Raw genomic sequence first — 27,818 nt, 5'->3', positions numbered from 1 at the left:
AGACCTATTCGCGACCAAATCCTTTGGTTACCAAAATAAATAATTTTAACGACTAATTATTTAGTCGCCAAATGTGCTTGGTGATACACCGACTACTTTATTTAGTCGGCAAAAGTATAACTTATCTTTCCCGACTAATCAATTGGTCGCCAAAATTAGAAAAACAAAACCAAATTTTGGTCGCCAACATCCAACAAAATAAACCTGTAATTTATAATAATCCACCCAATTTATTCAATATAATTTGTAATTTGCAAAAATCATTCAAACCAACAAATAAATTAAATCATGAACATTCAACCAAATACATATATCAACCATTTTTGAACCTGTTTAATTAAAATCAGCAATTATTATAAGTTTTCATCCACAAATAATTCCAAACTACATATTTCATCTAGCATAAAAATTTAAAACATAACAAGTACTTGTTATTATGTTTTAAATTTTTATCCATGTACATCAACCGAAAAATATAACGAGTAGTCTACCAAATATTTTCTATACACACCCATCCAAAAATATAACTACTAGTCTACCCTAATATTTTCCATATACATCTATACAAAATTATATAATCCTTCAAAAAAATGCAAAAAGTGCCAATTTGTCCTGTGCAATTTAGCTTTGAGCACGAGTTCATCCATCTATACCAAAGAAAAAGTTAAATAATGTCAGGTAAAATTGGACAAATAATGAAAAATGTCGATGAAAAGCAAAGGTCATAAAGAGCAAATTAAATGACTATCATTATCAAATTATAAATAAAACAATATGATTCTTATAATTGTGATTGTAAATAAAACAAGTGTGTACTCAAATTGTAAATAAATAGCATTCTTATAATTGTAAAACAATAGCATTCTTATAATTGTGATATAGGGGTGCTATTGCTTTATTTAGGCTATATATTCATTCTATTCTCACTTCAGCTGTGCTAGTCGCACAGAGGAATTTTCATATAATAGATTATTAAACAGGCACAAGGTGATCCACATGTGTTTATTCCTTGTGTTTGTTCTGTGAAAAATAAGTCTTTAGTGATTTTTTTTTTTAATTTTTTTTTAGTCTTTAGTGATAATTGTGAAAATTCTAGTCGAGAGATTTTTGTTTCTTTTTGTTTTTTTTTTTTTGAACTATTAAAAAGATTGGTACTAGCTAAATGTGTCAAAACACAAACACATTATTATTATTATTATTATTATAAATGCCTAGGCCAATAGCACCGCCTCAAGTAAAATCTTCTAGAGCCAGTTGACCAAAATGAGGGATTCCAAATCGCTTGAACAATGCGCCTCACATGTAAAGGTTCTTGGACCACCACTTTATGCATTATGTCAAAAGTTAAGTGTGTACTCAATCTTTTCCCTCCTAAATACACATTAATGTGTGCTAATTGGGTGGCGTTGTTAATCGCCCAAAGTGAGAAGCAAAAATATTCTCACAAAGATGTTTCTTAGTATATCATCATGACTATTGAAGTCATGTGTAGTAGCAATACCATACCAAATATGATGATTAGTGGGATCTTGGGCTAAGTCTTGACTAAACCTTAAAAATTTTAATGCCACAATGCCTTTCAAATCCTCTTAGCCATTTTCTTACTACAGTAATTCTTGCTAAGAAGAATGCACATGTTGTGGCAATTCCACCTAAAAGATATATAGTTACTCCTACAACACATCTATGTACAGTGCTCGAGGATCTATGCTCTATATCACGAGCAACTTCAAATTTATTATGAACCCAAATGATGGATTCAATAAGTTAATGCCAATAACAAAGTCTGCTAAATATAAATATTAACTAAAAAGCCTTTGAAAATGACCGTCTAGGAAAAAAGGCCATATGCAGATAAATGAATGAAAAATTGATGTCACTTGCACATGACACCTCAAATATTATAGAAAGCCTAAAATGGCCTAAAAGGGGGAGATATGAATAAAGTCATTTGAAAACATTTTACAACATTCAATTTTTCATCTATTTTATGTAACAGATAATTAAAAGAAGGTTCACATTGACACAAAATTAATATTTCAAAGTAGCAAAGTAGAGTATTTTTTAGCTGAGAGAAATAAAGGGATACCAAATGATAGTTCAAAGGGATAAAGTGTATTTTTATTTTTATTTTTGCACAACTTGATAAATAAACAAACTTTATTAAGAAATCATTAAGATAATGCAAAGAATACAAAAAGACATCCCCAAATTGGGGAGAAAAAACAAGCCCTAACCAATCACAAACATATCTAGGATAAAGTGTAATTTAACCTAATATTATTACTACCGAGTAAGTTTTAGATTCTATTATTCATTTACACCTTTTAAGAGATTGACTTATTTGACAATAATTAACAAATTATGTTCATAGAAACATCAATATTTTTGTTATTCTTCACTTGTGCTTTTGTGTTAATGACTTTGATGCTCGTGTCGGACAAAAAGCTTATATTTCAGTAGTTTGACTAACCACACAAACCATGTTAAAACTGTATGGACTTATAAACCCATGAATCATGAAGAACATCTGAAAATGTCCTAACTGCAATCATATGTACACAGAGATGGTTTTCTTGAGTACCTTTGCAACAGGTCACAATGGCCTTCAGACTACAAGAAACACTAAAACAAGTTTTGCTAAAAACTTCACCAGTGAAGCTGAGCATCTTTTGGGGTCTTTCAAACATGAAAAATATCTTTGTATGACTTTTGATCCATTGGATCTACTCTAGTAGTCTGCTAGCATTAAAATACTAATGAAAAAACAAACAGACAGAACGTATCTGTACAACTGATCAGATATATATATATATATATATATATATTTAAGCTTTAAAAAACTAAACCATCATCAACAACTGGATCTAAGAAATTGGGTTACTATAGAGGGCACCTAAGGTTTAATGGCTCTGAGAACTGTATGATTTAAGAAACTAATACACAGTCACACTCAAATCCCAATTGCTTGAAGTTGGTTTTGGATACAAATGATCTTTGATTTTAAAAGGTAATAAATAAATAACCACCAACCATTGCATAGATGTGCCCTGAAATCCTTCCCACTTCAATTTAAACACTATATATGGATAATACTCTGTCCCAACTATTCTACACACATTGCAGACTAACTAAATAAATCCATTTCAATTAGTATATTGTCATATGTCACACCACACCAGTATGCATGACAATTCTCTTGCAAAGTGCTTAAACATCACCTCATTTTTTTTTAATTACAGAAAATTTAATTAAAAAAAAAATTAGGTGCTCTTGAACATGTGCTTATGATCAAATGCAGAATGAAGGGAATTCTTACAAAGATGTAATTTTCTCTTTTGTTGTAAAATTGGGAGAAGAATTATTAAAGACGACATACCTTTTCATGGAGAGCCGTGACAGCTTTCATCAACTGCACATAATTGATGTTTGGTAAGCATCATCATCAATATACTTTTTGATAATCAGGTTGTGTTGTCTTCTCAGTTTGTTAGTGTCATGTGAATTTGAAATTTAATTCAGTACACATTTTAGAATCATGTTTATAATATCAACATATAGGCTATAGCAATAAGAATGAGTGACAATTGATACATGGAAAGATGACACTAATCTTAGGAATGATAAGACACTCAATTTGTTTCATTCTTCCAAGAATTGAGCATTGAATTCTGTTTTTAGCTTCAAGCCTTCTTTCCTAGTTTTACTCTACATTTACCATATCACTACATAATCAACCCAATTTCAAAATTTAAAAGAATTCAACCTCAATCATAACAGGTGTCTACAAGCATACACTACAAGAAAAGGGGGTAAAAAACACGGAAGCATTAGCGACGGTAACTTTCCCGTCGTAAAAAATGGTTTTTTGCGACGGCAGCTTAAACCGTCGCAAATGAGGGCTTTAGCGACGGCATTGTCCCCGTCGGTAATAAAAAATGCGCGGATAGGAAGTAAATGCATCCGTATTAGCGACGGATGTTTTTACCGTCGCCAAAAGTAATGTTTTGAGACGGCGTAAGGTTTCTGTCGCGAATATTTTACATATTGCGACAGCAATTTTCCGTCGCAAATAAGTATAAGTTAAACGGCGTCGTTTTATGAATAAAGTACTTGACATTTGTGACGGTATAAAACCTCCCGTCGCAAAAAGTGAAATTCTTTTTCCCCCGCTCTTCGTCTTGCCGCTCGATCAAAAAGTGTAAACCTATATCCAAATCCCTAAATCTGTGAAACCCATTTCTTGCCCCCAAATCCCTGCGAAGCCGAACGGCGAACGGTGGTGCGGTGGTGCGGCGGTGCTGCGGCGAGGACGAACGGTGGTGCGGTATGCTCTCTCTCTCTCTCTCTGTATAGATATATACATGTATCATCTATATATATATGTATATAAATCTGTATATATATATATATATATATATAAATCTGTATCAATATGTATATATAAATCTGTCTCATCTTTATATATATATATATATATACATTATTAAATCTGTATATATACATTATTAAATCTATCTATATATATATATATATAAATTTGTAGCATCTTTATATATATATATACATATTGAAATATTTATAAAAATATGTAAATTATATATAAATATATATATATATATACATTATAATTCTAATTACATTGATATTATAAAATCTGTATATTTAAATAAATAATAATAACATTTATGGAAATATTATTGAACACGAAATGCAACCAAAGTAGTAAGTTTATTATTTTGACATTTATGGAAATATTATAAATAATAATAACATTTATTATTTTGACAAATAATAAAATTTTAAAAATTCACAACTTATTTTTATATATGTAAAAAAAAAAATTAGTAAGTTTATTATTAAGTTTATTATAACCAAATTAAACTTAGGTTGTTTATAACCAAATTAAACTTATTAAGTTTATTATTAAGTTTATTATAACCAAGTTTATTAGTAAGTTTATTATTAAGTTTATTATAACCAAATTATTAAGTTTATTATAACCAAATTAAAAATTAGTATAACCAAATTAGTAAGTTTATTATTTTGACATTTATGGAAATATTATAAATAATAATAACATTTATTATTTTGACTAATAATAAACTTTTAAAAATTCACAACCTATTTTTATATATGTAAAAAAAAAATTAGGAAAAAAAATTGAACACGAAATGCAACCAAATTAGTCCAAGAATAGTTTGGTCAGGAGGAAGTGACTCTACTTGATTTCATTTATGAAAATTAGGAAGGTAACATGGAAAGTAGTTCTGTAGTTGTAATATTTTCTCCCTATATGTTTATTTTCATATATTTGACTTTCTATATGAAGAAGGGTGTGCATTTTCATGCTGAAAGGCCAAAGTGTAATCGGAATTGTAAATTGCAAAAATGGGCTATGAAGAGTCTATTCTTTTTATTTGTTGTATTCTATAATAACACTGCTTGCATTTTCGATTGTAAAGGGTACTCCTATTTCGTTTTGTGATCCGTCTATATTGGTTTTGAACTACCTGGTTGTTTCCTTTGAATATTGCAATTTCAACTTTTTGATAATAGACAAAATCTTTCTATAGAATAGAAATCCTAAGGTGCAACTTGTGTCTCATGTGGTGTTTGGTTATGATTTATTTATTTTTTAAGTTATGACTCAGAAAGTATGAAATTATATCATTTTTTATGTTCTCCTATTAAATCGGTAAATAACTAACTAGGATAAGACTACCTACCTATTTCAGAGAAATTGGATGGATAGGTATCATGGTACATGAATACTGTAACAACCCTCACACTGTTTACCGACTAAACACTGTTTACCGACTAATGACTGACTGATTACTGTTAAACTGAATTGATCATGACTGATAATTGAGCTGATTAAAAGTACTGAACTGACTGACTGGAGTCTGGAATTAATTGACTGACTGTATCTGTTTAAATGCATAACCTATCTGTTTGATTGTTTGATTATCTGTTCATGTTTTATGTTTAAACTGCTAATTGAAGGCCTTATCGGCGGCCGAACCGGGAATCGATTAATGTTTTATAATCCTCATAATTAATGTGAGTTTATGGTGTATTTACCTGAAAACTAATTAGGTATGACTAAATTAGATTAAAACAAGCTAATTAAGGAGTTAGGCTTAATTACCAAATTGCCATTGTTAGTGGGCCTCTTATTATAACATATTAGAGCCTTGTGCACACTTGAAACAAACATTTCCTCAGCCTTGTTTGATGCTCTAGCCGACCTTAGAGAGAGAGAGAGGAGCTAGAAGAGTTGAGTTCAACTTGTTTCATGGTGAATTGGCTAGAATTGCTTAAAGAATTGAAGGTTGATTACTAATTTGAGCTCCCTCACTTCTAATTCTACACCTAAGGGTTGGCGACTGGGGAGACACGCTCTAGCTTACTATAGCCCAGAACTCTGTGAGTAACATTTGTGTAAAGATATGTTCAAAATGATTATCTTCTGAACAATTAAACTGAACTGTTTCTGAACTGTTATTGTTAACTGAATGAATGAATGTATGACCTATATTCTGAACTGTATTGTGGCATCCTTAGCAACTACTGCTTACTGTTACTGTTACAGAGATCTCTGTCGGTTCCCATGTTGGAACCACTACTGTTAACTGATATGATGGCCATCATTCACTGTTTGGTCTATTAAGACCCGGTCTATTAAGACCTACTGTACTGTTTAGCTACTGGATGTACCACATATGACTGTTATAATCTGTGAAACTTGGAGCAAAGTGCTGCACGGAACTAAGTGCTACAAAGTGAGCCACCTCTAGAATCTGTGCGAGACACCTCTTGAATCCATAAGAACTGTACTGTTACTGTTACTGTTACTGCTACTGTACTACTACTGTACTGTTACTGTTACTGTTACTGTACTGCTACTGTACTGTTACTGTTACTGCTACTGTACTACTACTGTACTGTTACTGTTACTGTACTGCTACTGTACTGTTACTGTTACTGTTACTGCTACTGTACTGTTACTGTTACTGTTACTGTACTACTACTGTACTGTTACTGTTACTGTTACTGCTACTGCTACTGTACTACTACTGTACTGTTACTGTTACTGTACTGCTACTGTACTGTTACTGTTACTGTTACTGCTACTGTACTACTACTGTACTGTTACTGTTACTGTACTGCTACTGTACTGTTACTGTTACTGTACTGCTACTGTACTGTTACTGTTACTGTTACTGCTACTGTACTGTTACTGTTACTACTACTTTATTGTTACCGTTATTGCTACTGTACTGACACTGCTACTAGTACTGCTAACGGATGTGCCACGTACGATTACTATGATTTCTAAATGACTGCTACGGCATCAATATGAGCCACAAACTGACTGACCGATATACTAAATCAATGAACTGTTTAAATTTTGAAAAGACATTCATCCCAAACCTCTTTACGCATTCTGTTATTCACTGGGCTTTAGCTCACTGCTTATATATATATGTAGGTGTTCAGGCACTGGACCGCTGCTAGGAGCGTCAGGCAAGCTTTTGTTTTGTCAGCCAACCACTGTGCCTCACTGTGAGGTTCTAAGCCGTTCAAGCTTCGGCTTTGGGGTGTTTTAATATTCCCCGTCTGTCCCTGTAACTGTTTTGTTTACTGTATAGACTGTATAGACTATTACTGTACCGTTTATTAGGGATTAGATCCCTGTTCTGAATGATTGTACTTGTATGTGTAGACTGTCACAGCTCATTGGACATTGTTTATTTACTGTATTGGCTTCCGCCAGGCCCTGTACTCTGTTTTACTGGATTACTATTAGGCAGGCCTTCGGTAATCTCGAATTACTGGCCGGTTACGGTGCTAAACCCATAGGGCCGGGTTTGGGTCGTGACAGAGTGGTATCAGAGCAATATTTAACCACGAGTTATACTGCACACACGTGTCCAAGTGAGCTATAGGATGTCCTAGAAAAGTAATTAGGGCATTGCATGAACATGAGAAGTGTGTGTGGCCATGATTTGAATAAATGTGTTAATGTGTTTAAGTATGCAACTGTCTATGCTCATGATTACCGTATTGTCTATGGTGAAATGAACGCAACCTACATGCATACTTAAAGAAGTTAAGTGGTATAACATGTAATGTGAATGTTAATACCGAATATGGAATCTATGTGATTATGGACGTGTGGTAGTAAAGGGTCATGTGACCGTACCTGAGTTGAATTGAAAGCATACACGCGTCTGATATGAAATAAAACGTGAAATCAGTAAGAACCTCTCCTGGATTGATAATCACCCTGTTGTGTGTAAACAAGGGAAAGGGCGAGGATTGTGAACGAAACTGAATCTTCTGATATGAGGATTAATAGGCTAGAATGAATGATTGAAGCCTTAATCGAAAATCTGAGATAATAAAGACAGACATACGTGCCTGCACCAACTGAATATGAACTGATGACACTGATACAGAAACCCAACAAACTGAAACCACCGAAATTTCTGGGAAGTACCGAACCACTGAAAACTGAGGCTTGGGTTCAGAAACTGAGAAAATAGGTGAAGTGTTCTTCGAAAAATACTTTCCCCCAATGCATCCAAGATAGGGAAGTATCCGAGTTGAACAACTTGAGTAAGGTGATAAGACTGTGGTCGAATACGAGGTAAAATTTACCCAGCTAATTCGATAGGCACCCCACATGTTAGATACTGTCTACAAAAGAATAGAAAAGAATTGAAGGTGGGCGTGACCTAGATGTGTTTGACTGAATTGACGTGCTAAAACCCAACAAAGCATGTAGATGTCCTGGATAGAGTATTAATGCCTGAGACAACGTAGCAGCATTGAAATATCCAAATCAACATCGTCAACCGAATCAGAAAGAATGAAACGGAAGTAACAGAAAGTGAAAATGACCACTGCGAATGGAAAACCCCGGGCAATAGCCTTGACCAATGATACACCTATCTGTACCGATTGTGGGAAATAACATTGGGGCGTGGCCACCGCCTGTCTAAAACTCGCTTTAGACATGGACAGGAAGGACACTTGCCTAAATCTTGCCCACGAACTCAACCGAACGACATTGAGTCTAAATCTAGACCCTAGTTCCAGAGAATGCTCGGAACACTGGAATGACTGGCGCGGGTATTACCTTAATTATGTGTAATTGCCTATACGAACATCTGTGTGGGAATCGTACATTCCTTAATCCGATAAAGACTGTGAACATACTGACTGAACCAACTGAATTACTGAAATTATGAACCCTATACTATGAGAATTGTCAGGACTTGTGACCAACGAGAGTTTACTGAGTTAGGTCCTTGTATCATATTGCAATAATTGAATGTGAACTATTAAGCATGACCTTTTGAACTGTGCTAGAACTGTTGAACGTGGGACCACCTTATGACTGACTGTAATTCGAGAAATCTGTATAGCTATGATTCGGACTGAACTGTTATATATATTGACGGACATCATTGAATGATTGGACCCTTGAACTTGAATTATATACGTGAACTGTTTGTGTGTGGGACTTCTGAAATTAAGAACCCATATTAGCTTGTAAAGATGAGCTACTGCGTATGAATTTGCGAACAAATGCTCACATGCTAATTGATTTTAGACTCACACCTGTACATATGTTCCCATGCTTGTAAGACTATTAGGATTGTCAGGTATGGACTGTGGTTAATGAATCTTTCGAGATCTACTATTTGATGTGGACTATGTACAACACCGTAACGCCTTATGTTAACAATTACCTATGCTATGAAAACTGTTTGGACTCATGTACATGTTCGTATACCTTTACTTAAGGATGTCACTAGACTGGGTAGACTTATGACTTGCTACCTTAACTATCGTATCTGGGGAAAACTATTTTGTATTGTACATTGAACTTATGCATCCGTAATGGGAATATTAGTGGACTCTGAGAGTGCACATATATGACTGTACCCTCGATGGTATCTGATTGGTGTATAATTTGTTGATAACTTAACCGTTGGGACTATGACTCCAGAATTGTGTGACTGAATAAAGACCCCGACGAATAAACTCTTGACTGTGAATCGTGATCGTGGAAAATTGACATGACTGTTGGAATAGACCTGCGAGCCTATGCTCTAGTGACTGTATGACTGATTTGGAACCCTCGTAGGGCAACTCCCTATTATGTGTCCGAGAATCTCGCGTAATGTATTACTGTATGCTATATGCCTATATGAAAGATTTATTTGGAAGTTGCTATACTAACTGTGATGTTTACCCCTCGATGTGAATAACTGCATTGCCTGTAAACTTAATGGGAGGAACACGTTGTATGTGATCTGTACTGCTTCGATATGAATTATAATGATACCAGACCCTGATGTAAGTTTGACAATAAATGGACTCTGACTAATTGCGAAACTACTGACTATGTACTGAAATGACTGGAGTATGAAACTGCTACCTGATCTGATCTGATAGAACCATGGGTTGATGAAACCCTTTGTGTAACCAATAGAACTTCTGTTTGATGCTTGTGCTTCGAAGTCTTATTTATTATGATTGGACAGAACTTGCATCTGAAATGACCTAGTCGAACTTTCATCGACTTGAGAAAACTCTTATTGAGAGCTATTACCTGATTTGCTTCCAATATGGGGAAAACTGGGTGCCTGCCATGTGATTAATCACCCGGTATTACCGCATAACTATGAACTTGTTTGATTAGGGAATGATTGTTTTGGCGATTACCGTACTTCAGAACTGATGGGATTTGTTGACAGCAAACTAGTTTTGATTATAAACCCTCACTATCTGGAAGTATGTGAAATCAGTATGACTGTTTCCATATTGATACATAGTATGATCGAATCTGTGAGAACTGAAACTGATGAATAGTATGTGAGTGATTACTTCAGAACCCTGCCTACTGTAATGGGAGTAATGTACAAATTCGCCTTATGTTTCCAATAGCTCCCAAATGAACTGGACTGACTGTGATGGATTACCGAATTAAGGACAAATTGAACAAAGACTGGATGAATGACTCAGAAGTGAATGAATCGAATCTCTGTAACTTAACGGGGGAAATTACTTATGGAATGAGGCCAGTGCAATCTATAACCCCGATAAGTACTTGATATAAGTAGTGTGATTACCACTACAGTAAAGTTGTGTGCAACTATATTCATGTTCTGTGTCACGAAATAAGTTTTGTTTTCTGAAATTCTATATGTTGTATACTGATTAAGGGGTCAACCTCTGATATGTATTCGTGACTCTTAATATTATGTGGTATATGTTAGCTGCCCGATATTGGAGGTTCCTTATGGAACTTATATTTGTCTGCACTCTGTTACCCGTACCGGAGGCCTCGTTACGAGGGCTCAGCTTCTGCTCTGTATCCGAATCTGTTCCTGACTCTAAAACCTGACTAGGTCTAAGACTCCATTATAATTCGGACCCTAATCTCTGTATGCGATTTATGATTCTATTTCTATGCACTGCTAAGATTGAGATTGGGTCATGAAACTGTTATGAATATGATTATGCTCCTGTTAAAGAGTGAAAGCTACTGTTATGTTAGGCGTTATCTCTGTTGCCGTATGTTAACTCGAGTTTAGAGGACTAAACTCTTTATAAGGAGGGGAGACTGTAACAACCCTCACACTGTTTACCGACTAAACACTGTTTACCGACTAATGACTGACTGATTACTGTTAAACTGAATTGATCATGACTGATAATTGAGCTGATTAAAAGTACTGAACTGACTGACTGGAGTCTGGAATTAATTGACTGACTGTATCTGTTTAAATGCATAACCTATCTGTTTGATTGTTTGATTATCTGTTCATGTTTTATGTTTAAACTGCTAATTGAAGGCCTTATCGGCGGGCGAACCGGGAATCGATTAATGTTTTATAATCCTCATAATTAATGTGAGTTTATGGTGTATTTACCTGAAAACTAATTAGGTATGACTAAATTAGATTAAAACAAGCTAATTAAGGAGTTAGGCTTAATTACCAAATTGCCATTGTTAGTGGGCCTCTTATTATAACATATTAGAGCCTTGTGCACACTTGAAACAAACATTTCCTCAGCCTTGTTTGATGCTCTAGCCGACCTTAGAGAGAGAGAGAGGAGCTAGAAGAGTTGAGTTCAACTTGTTTCATGGTGAATTGGCTAGAATTGCTTAAAGAATTGAAGGTTGATTACTAATTTGAGCTCCCTCACTTCTAATTCTACACCTAAGGGTTGGCGACTGGGGAGACACGCTCTAGCTTACTATAGCCCAGAACTCTGTGAGTAACATTTGTGTAAAGATATGTTCAAAATGATTATCTTCTGAACAATTAAACTGAACTGTTTCTGAACTGTTATTGTTAACTGAATGAATGAATGTATGACCTATATTCTGAACTGTATTGTGGCATCCTTAGCAACTACTGCTTACTGTTACTGTTACAGAGATCTCTGTCGGTTCCCATGTTGGAACCACTACTGTTAACTGATATGATGGCCATCATTCACTGTTTGGTCTATTAAGACCCGGTCTATTAAGACCTACTGTACTGTTTAGCTACTGGATGTACCACATATGACTGTTATAATCTGTGAAACTTGGAGCAAAGTGCTGCACGGAACTAAGTGCTACAAAGTGAGCCACCTCTAGAATCTGTGCGAGACACCTCTTGAATCCATAAGAACTGTACTGTTACTGTTACTGTTACTGCTACTGTACTACTACTGTACTGTTACTGTTACTGTTACTGTACTGCTACTGTACTGTTACTGTTACTGTTACTGTTACTGCTACTGTACTACTACTGTACTGTTACTGTTACTGTACTGCTACTGTACTGTTACTGTTACTGTTACTGCTACTGTACTGTTACTGTTACTGTTACTGTACTGCTACTGTACTGTTACTGTTACTGTTACTGCTACTGCTACTGTACTACTACTGTACTGTTACTGTTACTGTACTGCTACTGTACTGTTACTGTTACTGTTACTGCTACTGTACTACTACTGTACTGTTACTGTTACTGTACTGCTACTGTACTGTTACTGTTACTGTACTGCTACTGTACTGTTACTGTTACTGTTACTGCTACTGTACTGTTACTGTTACTACTACTTTATTGTTACCGTTACTGCTACTGTACTGACACTGCTACTAGTACTGCTAACGGATGTGCCACGTACGATTACTATGATTTCTAAATGACTGCTACGGCATCAATATGAGCCACAAACTGACTGACCGATATACTAAATCAATGAACTGTTTAAATTTTGAAAAGACATTCATCCCAAACCTCTTTACGCATTCTGTTATTCACTGGGCTTTAGCTCACTGCTTATATATATATATGTAGGTGTTCAGGCACTGGACCGCTGCTAGGAGCGTCAGGCAAGCTTTTGTTTTGTCAGCCAACCACTGTGCCTCACTGTGAGGTTCTAAGCCGTTCAAGCTTCGGCTTTGGGGTGTTTTAATATTCCCCGTCTGTCCCTGTAACTGTTTTGTTTACTGTATAGACTGTATAGACTATTACTGTACCGTTTATTAGGGATTAGATCCCTGTTCTGAATGATTGTACTTGTATGTGTAGACTGTCACAGCTCATTGGACATTGTTTATTTACTGTATTGGCTTCCGCCAGGCCCTGTACTCTGTTTTGCTGGATTACTGTTAGGCAGGCCTTCGGTAATCTCGAATTACTGGCCGGTTACGGTGCTAAACCCATAGGGCCGGGTTTGGGTCGTGACAAATACGTAGGTATTATATTTAGAGTTACTTTGATGAGATATTTTTGTGGATATGTACAGATGATGGATAAGAGTTGGATCAATCTTCCAAATAGGATGTTGAGCGAATACATTAATGGGATTGATGAATTCCTTGTGTTTGCCTACACCAATAGGGTTGAAGGTTCGATGATCAGTTGTCCGTGTAGGAAGTGTGAGAATCGATACTATTTTGTACGAGAGGGTGTACGGGAGCATCTGATTTTGAATGGTTTTTTAAAAAAATACAAACATTGGATTAATCATGGGGAATCTTACCTATCTCTGCATGGTAATCGAGAGAATGAAACATTAGCTAATTCAGACATTAGGGATGATATGATTGGAATGATACAAGGGGCTATGGGAAATCCACATGCCGATACAAGTGTTGAGGATGATGAACCACAGGGGCCTGATCCCCATGCATTTGAACCCCAGCTCGGTCCAAATGCAGAGACTGCAAAGTATTTCAAACTTCTTCAAGATGCACAAAGTGAATTGTATCCGGGTTGTCAGAAGTTCACATCTTTGTCATTCATTGTTCGACTTTTACATTTGAAGGTGCTTAATCAGTGGACAGACAAGTCTGTTGACATGCTGCTTGAGTTATTGAATGAGGCGTTCCCGTTGGGTGTGAAACTCCCGGACTCATATTATAAAGCTCAAAAGGTCACAACAGATTTGGGCTTCACATATGAGACGTGGGATGCATGTCCCAACAGTTGCATGTTGTTTCGAAACGAGGACGCCAATCTTGATAAATGTGTCATATGCAACAGTTATAAATGGAAATCAAATGGTGATGGTGGTTCAAATGGTCCTAACAAAGGTGGCAAACGAATAGCTGCAAAACAGATGAGGTATTTTCCTTTAAAGCCAAGGTTGCAGAGGTTGTTTATGTCATCCAAGACGGCCAAGTTAATGAGATGGCATGCAGAGGAACGAACTGATGATGGTGTCTTCAGGCATCCTGCTGACTCCCTTGCATGGAAAGATTTTGACCGTCGGAATATTGAGTTTAGTAATGATTGCCGAAGTGTAAGGCTTGGCTTAGCATCTGATGGTTTTAACCCATTCAGAACGATGAACATAGTTCATAGCACTTGGCCTGTTGTGCTCGTTCCATACAACTTGCCGCCATGGATGTGCATGAAGCAACCATTTCTAATTTTAGCCGTGCTTATTGACGGCCCAAAAGGACCTGGTGACAAGATTGATGTGTACATGCAACCGTTGATTGAGGAGTTGAAAGAACTATGGAATGAGGGTGTGTCAACATTTGATGCATCAACAAATCAAATGTTTCAAATGCATGCATCTTTACTGTGGACAATTAGTGATTTTCCTGCATACGCAAACTTGTCAGGCTGGAGCACTAAAGGCGAATATGCATGTCCTTGTTGCAATAAGGAAACTACATCGTGTTGGTTGAAGCATAGTAGGAAACAATCATACTTGGGTCATCGCAGATTTTTACCCACTGGCCATAAATTCCGGAAGGATAAAGTATCATTTGATGGTACTCGGGAAGTCCGACTCAAACCCAAATTGTTGTCTGGAACTGAGATGTTGCTACAATTAGAATCTGAGGGTATTTTAACCCAATACAAGAGGGATGACCTTAAGGAGAGGCATAGGAGACAAGTAGAGAAGGAGAAAGCTGGACATCGCACCCACAGTTAGAAGAAAAAGAGTATCTTTTATGAATTGCCATATTGGGAGCACAATCTAATAAGACACAACCTCGATGTGATGCATATAGAGAAGAATGTTTGTGACAATGTGTTGTGGACAATATTAGGGGTTGCAGGAAAATCGAAGGATGGCGTTAATGCTCGGCGTGATTTACAAGATATGAATCTTAGAAAACCCCTACATTTGCAGTTAAGAGGGTCGAATAAAGCCTATTTACCACCAGCACAATTCACGATGACCAAGGATGAGAAAGATTTGTTCTTGAAAGTGTTGAAGGAAGTAAGAGTTCCCGACGGGTATTCATCCAATATATCACGTCGTGTGCGCTTACATGATAGAAGCATTGAGGGTCTTAAGAGCCACGATAGTCATATTCTGATGCAACAACTTATTTCATTGGCTATTCGCAGATCGTTACCGAAGAATGTAATTGAACCCTTGATTGAATTGAGCAATTTCTTTAGACAATTGTGTTCGAAAGTGAATCGTGCGACAGATTTGCAATATATTAAAGATCGTATCGCTGTAACACTTTGTCATCTAGAGAAAATATTTCCTCCGAGTTTTTTTGATATAATGGAGCACTTGCCTATACATCTAGCTGATGAAGCGTTATTGGGTGGAGCGATTCAGTTTCGATGGATGTATCCAATTGAGAGGTATCTTCTTACTTTGAAGCAATACGTGCGTAATAGAGCTCGTCCTGAAGGATCAATTGCTAAAGGATATCTTATGGAAGAATGCATGAATTTTTGTGCACAATATCTCAGTGATGTGGAAACCAAATCTAGTCGACCCGTGAGGAACTATAGTGGTGCTGATAATTTGGGTCATGCTACTGGTGAAAACACAAGCTTTTATCTTGATAATACTTCTTGGGTACAAGCTCATCGGTACATCTTATGCAATACAAGCGTGGTTCAACCATTCATAAAGTAGGTTAAGTCACTCACTCAATATTTTATTATGTTTTATTGAATTTTCAACTAAAATTTTTGTATGGCTAAAATTTCAATCTACACAGCAAACACCTTGAAGTACTTAAGCTCAAAATGCCTCGTGTCGACGATCATCAACTTCGGCGTGAACATTTTGAAACTTTTCACATTTGGTTCAAGGAACATGTATGTATTTAACTCTATAGATTCTAGTTACTTAAGTCGATCTACATTTTAAATTTTACATTTCGTGTTAAATAGGTCCAAACTTTGCGAAGGACTATTGATGTCATACTTTCTGAAGAGATTATTCTATTGGCAAATGGTCCTCATAACCTCGCAAGGAGGTTCAACGGGTATATACTAAATGGTTTTCGGTATCGAGTAAAGGCCATGGATGATCGTCGAGCCACACAAAATTGTGGTGTAGCTTTGAAGGCAGATACCATAAGTTATGCTAGTCGAAAAGACAAGAATCCTCGTCTGGGGTCTGTGTACTATTATGGACAATTGACAGATATTGTTGAGATTCGATATTCCAATGAGAAGAAACATGTGTTGTTTAAGTGTGATTGGATTGACAACATTCACGGAAAGAAAGAAGATGTCTTCAATTTCACGTTGGTGAACTTCAGTCATTTGTTGTACCGAGATGATCGAATTACCAATGAACCTTTCATCTTGGCGTCCCAAGCAGAGCAAGTCGTGGTGAAGATGTCTCAAAGAGGTTTATTTGATATGAGTTCAACTGATCCACAAATCGAGCCATACATAAGCCAACAATTGGAAGAAAATATAATGCTTCGTGATGAAGAAGTTGGTTGGGTGAGGGAAACCGCAGAAGGGGAAACAGTTGATGTTCAAATAGGCTGATATGTAATCAACATTAGTAATTCAATTAAGGCCAAGGTTGTAGTTAATCATTAATTTCTTAATTTACTTTGTCTTTGTAATTGTATTAGTTCAATTCATGTCATATTATACTTGATGACAAACCATTGTCTATGTTTCTAATGTCAATTAATGTTATATTGCTCGCAGATTATTATGGGAAGGAAGAGGAAGCCTGAGCATCCCCGGCGCATGATGTCTGATGTGCTACATAACAGGACATCAGTAGCACCACCATTAGAGGAGGCATCACATCGGCCAGCATTGGAGGGGCCATTAGTGCCACCACCATCTGAGGGGCCATTACCACCGTATCGACCACCATCAGTGGCACCACAGCAGCTACCATGTACTCAGCCTCCACGCCTACCATCGGTGCGTCCACAGCAGCTATCATCATCAGCTTATGAGCCATCCGCAGGTATTTAAATTTGCTTTGATTTGCATGAAAATTATTTACACATACATTTATTTATGCTCATTATATATAACTTGTTTATTCTCATTGTATTTTGCAGACCCTTCTACTTCTTCACAGCCCACATCAGGTTTATTTGATATGATTTGTATTCACATTATTTAAATTTGCATTTGGTTGTTACCATTGCATATTGTTTATTATTATTGTATATCGCAGGTCATGTTAGTTCTTCATCAACCTCGACTAGGCGTGGTAGAGGATGTGCCAAGGGCATTAAAGAGTGGGGTACTGGTAAAAAGCTGCACATACAATTTGATGGAAATTACTGCCCCATAGGGGATAACGTGGCCAAGTTAACTACTCAACTTGGCATTATTGTCCGGAATGGTAACATTGTTCCTCTTACTTTTGTTGACTGGAACAGTGTGCCTAATGATATTGTTGATGCTATCTGGAAGGATGTGAAGGTAAAAGTATATTTTTGTCCACAAATTCGAATTCCAAATTTGTGTTATACTTAGCCTTAAACTTTGTGTTTTATAGGACAATTTGAATATATGTCCAGAGGAGTACAAGCCAATCTGCATGAAAAACTGCAACAGCATATGGAAGGATCACAAGAACAAGCTTAAGGCTAAGTATTTCAAGCCTAGAAGCACTGATCCTAATCTGAAGGATGATGTTCCTATGAACGTTGTGCCAAGCCAGTAGGAACAACTTGTGGAGTATTGGCGTACTTCCGATGCTGAGGTATACAATTACGTTATATTTATGATATGTAAACATACAAATCATATTTACATACTTACATTTGTTGAACTTGTTATAGAAAATTGCAAGTAGGAACGCTAAAAATCGGCGAGCTCACGGCATAGCTCATACCACAGGGCGTACTACTTTCTCTCAGATACGGCATGAGGTTTACATTTTATTGTTTTATTTTTGTATATAAATAAACATTGTATATTTGCAAATTATTTGGATTCTAATTTTCATATTTCTAAAAAAAATTTAGATGACCAGTAAGGGGGAGTCTACTGATAAGATGAATGTTTGGCTTATGACACGTAGAGTAGATGACCCAGAGGTTATCCAGACCTTGGTAGTTTCCAAACACCTTTGATTGTATTTAAAGTTTATTTTCTGTGTGTCAACCATCTTAATTTGGCGTATACTTGTGTGTCTTATTCAATACAGGATGAGTTTAATCGCCAACTCTCTATGCTACCTGAGGATGGTCGGACTTTGGAGGCTAGGAATGCCATTTTCCATGAGTTGATAGGTCATGACAGACATGGATATTGTCGCACATACGGGAGAATCGTGCCTCGGAGAGTGGTGTATAAGGATGGTGCTGGGCCATCACAGTCAACACCCCAGCCATCGACTATTGATCAGATCACGCAGCAGGTTCGTGCTGAGCTAAGGGATGAGTTGAGGGAGGAGCTGCGAGCAGAGTTCTCTACACATTTGCAGCAGATGAGAGCTGAGATGATGGCCCTTGTGTCACAGGGGGCGAGTGTGGATCCCAACAGACAGGTTCTATATAAACATCACAATTGTTTGATAGTTCAATTTTCACTCAAGATTATGTATGAAATTCGAATATGATTAACACATTATGCACTGACTAACATAGGTTCCTGATGCATCGAGTGGCCACCGGGCATTTAGGGAATCTGCAGAAGATGAGAATCCATATACACCACCACCAGAAGATCAGGTATAAAATGTATCTTTGCATTCTAAGCTAAAATGCATCTTTGCGTTCTTTACTTGAATTCGAGGCGTTAACGCCCCAAAATCACCAAACGGCGTCGGTTTAGGACAAAACTTGGCACACACGACCGCCTAGGCACGAGAGACTTGTGGGAGAAGACGGGGCTCGAATCGGGTTCCCGGTTTGGGAGTTAGAGCCGGATTTCACTTTAGGCAAACTACTTCCTTAAGAAACTTGAATTCGAGGAGTTAACGCTCCAAAATCACCAAACGGCGTCGGTTTAGCACGAAACTTGGCACACACGACCGCCTAGGCACGAGAGACTTGTGGGAGAAGACGGGGCTCGAATCGGGTTCCCGGTTTGGGAGTTAGAGTCGGATTTCACTTAAGGCAAACTACTTCTTTAAGAAACTTGAATTCGAGGCGTTAAAGCCCCAAAATCACCAAACGGCGTCGATTTAGCACGAAACTTGGCACACACGACCGCCTAGGCACGAGAGACTTGTGGGAGAAGACGGGGCTCGAATCGGGTTCCCGGTTTGGGAGTTAGAGTCGGATTTCACTTTAGGCAAACTACTTCTTTAAGAAACTTCTTTTCGAGGCGTTAACGCCCCAAAATCACCAAACGGCGTCGGTTTAGCACGAAACTTGGCACACACGACCGCCTAGGCACGAGAGACTTGTGGGAGAAGACGGGGCTGGAATCGGATTCCCGGTTTGGGAGTTAGAGTCGGATTTCACTTTAGGCAAACTACTTCCTTAAGAAACTTGAATTCGAGGAGTTAACGCTCCAAAATCACCAAACGGCGTCGGTTTAGCACGAAACTTGGCACACACGACCGCCTAGGCACGAGAGACTTGTGGGAGAAGACGGGGCTCGAATCGGGTTCCCGGTTTGGGAGTTAGAGCCGGATTTCACTTTAGGCAAACTACTTCTTTAAGAAACTTGAATTCGAGGAGTTAACGCTCCAAAATCACCAAACGACGTCGGTTTAGGACGAAACTTGGCACACACGACCGCCTAGGCACGAGAGACTTGTGGGAGAAGACGGGGCTCGAATCGGGTTCCCGGTTTGGGAGTTAGAGCCGGATTTCACTTTAGGCAAATTACTTCCTTAAGAAACTTTAATTCGAGGAGTTAACGCCCCAAAATCACCAAACGGCGTCGGTTTAGCACGAAACTTGGCACACACGACCGCCTAGGCACGAGAGACTTGTGGGAGAAGACGGGGCTCGAATCGGGTTCCTGGTTTGGGAGTTAGAGTCGGATTTCACTTTAGGCAAACTACTTCTTTAAGAAACTTCTTTTCGAGGCGTTAACGCTCCAAAATCACCAAACGGCGTCGGTTTAGCACGAAACTTGGCACACACGACCGCCTAGGCACGAGAGACTTGTGGGAGAAGACGGGGCTCGAATCGGGTTCCCGGTTTGGGAGTTAGAGCCGGATTTCACTTTAGGCAAATTACTTCCTTAAGAAACTTGAATTCGAGGAGTTAACGCCCCAAAATCACCAAACGGCGTCGGTTTAGCACGAAACTTGGCACACACGACCGCCTAGGCACGAGAGACTTGTGGGAGAAGACGGGGCTCGAATCGGGTTCCCGGTTTGGGAGTTAGAGTCGAATTTCACTTTAGGTAAACTACTTCTTTAAGAAACTTCTTTTCGAGGCGTTAACGCCCCAAAATCACCAAACGACGTCGGTTTAGCACGAAACTTGGCACACACGACCGCCTAGGCACGAGAGACTTGTGGGAGAAGACGGGGCTCGAATCGGGTTCCCGGTTTGGGAGTTAGAGTCGGATTTCACTTTAGGCAAACTACTTCCTTAAGAAACTTGAATTCGAGGAGTTAACGCTCCAAAATCACCAAACGGCATCGGTTTAGCACGAAACTTGGCACACATGACCGTCTAGGCACGAGAGACTTGTGGGAGAAGACGGGGCTCGAATCGGGTTCCCGGTTTGGGAGTTAGAGTCGGATTTCACTTTAGGCAAATTACTTCCTTAAGAAACTTGAATTCGAGGAGTTAACGCTCCAAAATCACCAAACGATGTCGGTTTAGCACGAAACTTGGCACACACGACCGCCTAGGCACGAGAGACTTGTGGGAGAAGACGGGGCTCGAATCGGGTTCCCGGTTTGGGAGTTAGAGTCGGATTTCACTTTAGGCAAACTACTTCTTTAAGAAACTTGAATTCTAGGCGTTAAAGCCCCAAAATCACCAAACGGCGTCGATTTAGCACGAAACTTGGCACACACGACCGCCTAGGCACGAGAGACTTGTGGGAGAAGACGGGGCTCGAATCGGGTTCCCGGTTTGGGAGTTAGAGTCGGATTTCACTTTAGGCAAACTACTTCTTTAAGAAACTTCTTTTCGAGGCGTTAACGCCCCAAAATCACCAAACGGCGTCGGTTTAGCACGAAACTTGGCACACACGACCGCCTAGGCACGAGAGACTTGTGGGAGAAGACGGGGCTGGAATCGGATTCCCGGTTTGGGAGTTAGAGTCGGATTTCACTTTAGGCAAACTACTTCCTTAAGAAACTTGAATTCGAGGAGTTAACGCTCCAAAATCACCAAACGGCGTCGGTTTAGTACGAAACTTGGCACACACGACCGCCTAGGCACGAGAGACTTGTGGGAGAAGACGGGGCTCGAATCGGGTTCCCGGTTTGGGAGTTAGAGCCGGATTTCACTTTAGGCAAACTACTTCTTTAAGAAACTTGAATTCGAGGAGTTAACGCTCCAAAATCACCAAACGACGTCGGTTTAGGACGAAACTTGGCACACACGACCGCCTAGGCACGAGAGACTTGTGGGAGAAGACGGGGCTCGAATCGGGTTCCCGGTTTGGGAGTTAGAGCCGGATTTCACTTTAGGCAAATTACTTCCTTAAGAAACTTTAATTCGAGGAGTTAACGCCCCAAAATCACCAAACGGCGTTGGTTTAGCACGAAACTTGGCACACACGACCGCCTAGGCACGAGAGACTTGTGGGAGAAGACGGGGCTCGAATCGGGTTCCCGGTTTGGGAGTTAGAGTCGGATTTCACTTTAGGCAAACTACTTCTTTAAGAAACTTCTTTTCGAGGCGTTAACGCTCCAAAATCACCAAACGGCGTCGGTTTAGCACGAAACTTGGCACACACGACCGCCTAGGCACGAGAGACTTGTGGGAGAAGACGGGGCTCGAATCGGGTTCCCGGTTTGGGAGTTAGAGCCGGATTTCACTTTAGGCAAATTACTTCCTTAAGAAACTTGAATTCGAGGAGTTAACGCCCCAAAATCACCAAACGGCGTCGGTTTAGCACGAAACTTGGCACACACGACCGCCTAGGCACGAGAGACTTGTGGGAGAAGACGGGGCTCGAATCGGGTTCCCGGTTTGGGAGTTAGAGTCGAATTTCACTTTAGGCAAACTACTTCTTTAAGAAACTTCTTTTCGAGGCGTTAACGCCCCAAAATCACCAAACGGCGTCGGTTTAGCACGAAACTTGGCACACACGACCGCCTAGGCACGAGAGACTTGTGGGAGAAGACGGGGCTCGAATCGGGTTCCCGGTTTGGGAGTTAGAGTCGGATTTCACTTTAGGCAAACTACTTCCTTAAGAAACTTGAATTCGAGGAGTTAACGCTCCAAAATCACCAAACGGCATCGGTTTAGCACGAAACTTGGCACACACGACCGTCTAGGCACGAGAGACTTGTGGGAGAAGACGGGGCTCGAATCGGGTTCCCGGTTTGGGAGTTAGAGTCGGATTTCACTTTAGGCAAATTACTTCCTTAAGAAACTTGAATTCGAGGAGTTAACGCTCCAAAATCACCAAACGATGTCGGTTTAGCACGAAACTTGGCACACACGACCGCCTAGGCACGAGAGACTTGTGGGAGAAGACGGGGCTCGAATCGGGTTCCCGGTTTGGGAGTTAGAGTCGGATTTCACTTTAGGCAAACTACTTCTTTAAGAAACTTCTTTTCGAGGAGTTAACGCCCCAAAATCACCAAACGGCGTCGGTTTAGCACGAAACTTGGTACACACGACCGCCTAGGCACGAGAGACTTGTGGGAGAAGACGGGGCTCGAATCGGGTTCCCGGTTTGGGAGTTAGAGTCGGATTTCACTTTAGGCAAACTACTTCTTTAAGAAACTTCTTTTCGAGGCGTTAACGCCCCAAAATCACCAAACGGCGTCGGTTTAGCACGAAACTTGGCACACACGACCCCCTAGGCACGAGAGACTTGTGGGAGAAGACGGGGCTCGAATCGGGTTCCCGGTTTCGGAGTTAGAGTCGGATTTCAATTTAGGCAAACTACTTCTTTAAGAAACTTTAATTCGAGGCGTTAACGCCCCAAAATCACCAAACAGCGTCGGTTTAGCACGAAACTTGGCACACACGACCGCCTAGGCACGAGAGACTTGTGGGAGAAGACAAGGCTCGAATCGGGTTTCTGGTTTGGGAGTTAGAGCCGGATTTCGGTCCAGTCAAAATTATTTACTAAACTATCTTTCTAATTATATAGTAGTCAATTTTTTTTATATTTTTCTATAATTAAAATATTAACACCATTATATGGTTTTTAATTATTTTTATCTTGTTTTTTTCAGATATTTCCTGAGTAGCAGTTGGCTTCTTCTGGAATGCGGGCGTATCAAGATTATGACAAATTTTTGTTTTTGTAACCCACGAACGAATGAAGACGAAAACTTTTGGTTTTGATTTTGATTTATGTTATTTAAATTTGTGAGCAACATTATGTATGTATTATGCGACGTTATGTAGTGGCATAATTTTTATTGTTATGATATTTTATTTATGTATTGCTATGAATGGAACAATATTATTAATTTTCATTATTTGTCAATTTTTGTTTATGTACGTATTTATATTATTCTGTAATTTTTCATTTTTTTTATAGTTATTTTTTTATCTAATACATGTTATTTTAATTTTTTTAATAATTTTTCAGCAGGTTTTTTTTTTTTTTTTTTTTTTTTTTTGAGACGGGAGAAGAACCCGTCGCAAAAAACAACAATAGGCTTTTGCGACGGTCCCAAAACAGTCGCAAAAGCTGTCCAATTGAAATTTTGAAGATACCTTTAGCGACGGTAACCGTTGCCGTCTCAAAAACTCACTTTTAGCGACAGGAACTACGTGCCGTCACTAAAACAGGATTTTTTTCCATTATTGGCGACAGGAAAAGTGCCGTCGCAAAAAACACACCTTATCGTCGCAGAAACTAATGGCGACGGTACTTACCGTCGCTAAATCTCTTTTGCAACCCCCTTTGTCGCGACCCCCCACTACCGTCGCAAAAAGCCACATTACCGTCGCAAAAAGTATTAGTGACGGCCTCCAGGGCATTTGCGACGGCCGCCCCCCGTCGCAAAAAACGAATTTTTTTGTTGTGATAATTGCTTAGTGAACCTTTGTATTGCTTGTCTTTTTCTTTTTTTCCCCCCCTCTTTTTAACATATGGAAATAGCACACCCCCATACCAAGAGCCAAATAACTTAAATAACTTAAAGTCCATACACATCACACAAAAAAAGCCTAACTCGTAAGTTGTACCAATTGTACTTAAAGTCCACACACATGAACACACAAAAAAGGCCTAACTCGTAAGTTGTACCAATTGTCTTACATAGGTTAAGAAGGGTGTCGGCATTCACCCTCTAGGTAGGATAAGGATACAAACACCAGGGGAGCACATTAGTAATATAAGACAATTATGACAAAGTAAACACGCATTTTGATGGACTATTACCTTCTGATCTTTAATTTGAGACAGGTAAACTAAAGATTCTGTAGATGCATGGCCAGTCACTAATATGGACTCATGAACATCTCAGGTTGTGACATCAATCCATCACATTATAACTTTTTTATTTATCTTGTTTCTTCTTCTTCTTAAATGAATTTTTGGCATTAGTATATGATATTTAGGTGCTCATTGGGGTTGGTAGGTAGGTCATATCTCAAAATTCAGAAGTACAGTACCTGCACAATATCAAAATTGAACTGTTGATAGTCGATTCACTGAATGCCTTTTGCTTCTCATATATTAGGTATGACAATGTTCTACTTCTCTTCATGTAATGAAATCTAATCAATTTTTTATTTCTATGGGCCAAGTACTGAAAATCATCCAGGTTGTGGTTTAAAAATTAAAGATGGAAATTTAAATGTGTTAATCAGGAGGAGTATTAGAAAACTGACCTTTTTTATTCTGGTTTGGCGGAGTATAGCATCTAATTGGTGTTGTACTTGAGTGAGCTCTGCCATATCTAGCTGCTCAATCTTTTGCTCTTCAAAGTGCCTGCAAAAGAAACACCTTTACAAATCCATTTTAGTGAAACATGTAGATGCAAGAACATGATATTTGGCACTGTGAGTGTTACCTTTGAACCATTTGAAGTAGGTTGGTGCCTCTACTGAAATCCATATATCCCTCCGTAAGCTTCTGTTAGTGTACCAAATGAGATAAGTGAAACTAATAGTAAGATTCCCTATGCCCCATCTAGCTCAAATAAAAATTTAACATCTGATATCACAGGGGTGCCCTCTATAATGCTGATAAGGCAGTTATGATGCAACAAAAGTAAACTAAGGGCATGTTTGATCAGGATGATTATAGCATAGGATTAATAATGCAAAAAAACATATAATTAGGATTACATATTTCTATATCCATTGCAAAACAAGCGTGGACAAGAGGAAATTATATATCTCACTAAACATCGAATGAAATAGTTCCAGATAAAAAAAGCTAGAGTTTGTCTGGAAAGAAATATTTTTTTTCATTTACTGTCACTTGCCTATTTACCTCTTCATTCATTTCATTTTTTATTATTTTATTTTGATTGATTAGCAACATAATAATTTTATTGATGAAGAAAAAGGAAACAAAAACAAAAACAGAGAGAGGACAAGGTGTCCTCTTCAAGAAGACCAGCAATTACATCAAAACAAAAATCCTAACACATCACAAATTGCATTCCAATCTCTAGATATGAAAAAGAACGGAACCCTTTTTAAATGATAGGAATGAATAGGGTTCTATTCATTCACTCTATGAATAGAACCCTTGCCCCTCTATCTTCTAGAACATGACCATTAAAAAATCTTCTTTTCTCTTTTAATTTAAGTTTTCAAAATAAGCTTATTTTTCAGTAGACATCCTTGAAGTTGCCTTCTGAATGCATTTACAATTTGTTATAGAATTATCAACTCTAACCAACAAAACAAAATAATCTTTGCCATTTTATTTGCACAACTTCATATCTGAATAGTGTTTAATGGCAGAAATTCGAAGCTACATCTCAATTTAATTGGCTAAAAAAATCTTTCAGAATCACACCCCTATATCTCACTTTAAGAATCATACTTTCAGAATCACACCCCTATACTTTCAAAGAAAGGAACTAAGAATTTTAAGTAGGATCACACCCCTATATCTCACAGATTGAATAATCAAAGCTAAATTCAAAATCTAAAAAAAGGTCTACTCAACCACCATACAGATAAATCAATAAAGTTCCACAATGAAAATCTTCTGATTAAAAAAAATGAACACAAACCCCAGAATTCAAATTGACAATCAAACAAGAAACAAAGTGAGAACAACAATGTCAAAATTTTACACAGAAAAAATGACACTGAACAGTCAAGCACTATTGCTGCAATACAAAACATATATATATATATATATACATAAACCATAAAACCATCGTAAAACCCCAAATCAATGACACTGAACAACACAGTCATACAAAATCAACTCACATGTCATCGATGCAGATGTGGCCTAGAAGATGAATCGAGTAGGGTCATTTGTCCTGGAATGTAATCCCCTGCGTTGAAACCTAGAGAGAGAGAGAGAGAGAGAGAGAGAGAGAGTAAATTGGGGTTTGATAAGAAGAGAGATCAATAATAGAATAGAAGGATGGGTAGTGTATGTGCCTGGAGGATGAGGTCGTCGCAGATATCGGCGATCTTGTCGTAGGATTTGGAAGCCATTGCGTCGCTGTGGATCGCTCATGACGGTTAGATCTCGGCCTAGGATTCAAATCTGATTTAGATTTCGACGATCTTCTCAGATCCGGCAGAGACACTAGTGGAGGAGGAGAAGAAAGAGGAGGATCATCGACAGTGGTGGGTGTTTAGGAGAGAGAGAGAGAGAGAGAGAGAGAGAGAGAGAGACACCAACGGAGGACGGAGGAGGATCATCGACGGTAGTGGGGATCTGCGGCGGTGGTCGTGGCGATCTGTGCCGATGGTGGTGGTCTGCGGTGAGGTGAGGCTTGGTGGTGAAGGAGAATCTGTGTGAGAGGTTTGAACAAATGGTTGTAAACAGAGAACA

The 27,818-nt window shown here is 38.5% G+C and overlaps 1 long non-coding RNA gene across 1 annotated transcript; it reads right to left on the bottom strand.

The window, feature by feature from the left end:
• Positions 1 to 309: 309 nt before the first annotated feature.
• LOC114283617 (uncharacterized) lies at positions 310 to 27,818 on the bottom strand. The gene is made up of 6 exons (XR_014345531.1): positions 27,419 to 27,818; positions 27,242 to 27,321; positions 25,858 to 25,919; positions 25,676 to 25,775; positions 3,380 to 3,412; positions 310 to 647 (listed from the first exon to the last, which is right to left on the bottom strand). It is a non-coding gene; the product is annotated as an uncharacterized LOC114283617 (long non-coding RNA).

The sequence above is a fragment of the Camellia sinensis genome, chromosome 1 (genome assembly GCF_055761805.1).
Source record: "Camellia sinensis isolate YWXY chromosome 1, ASM5576180v1, whole genome shotgun sequence".
Taxonomy (NCBI): domain Eukaryota; kingdom Viridiplantae; phylum Streptophyta; class Magnoliopsida; order Ericales; family Theaceae; genus Camellia; species Camellia sinensis.
The sequence above is the reverse complement of the archived record's forward strand: the minus strand, read 5'-3'. Positions and strand labels throughout refer to the sequence as shown.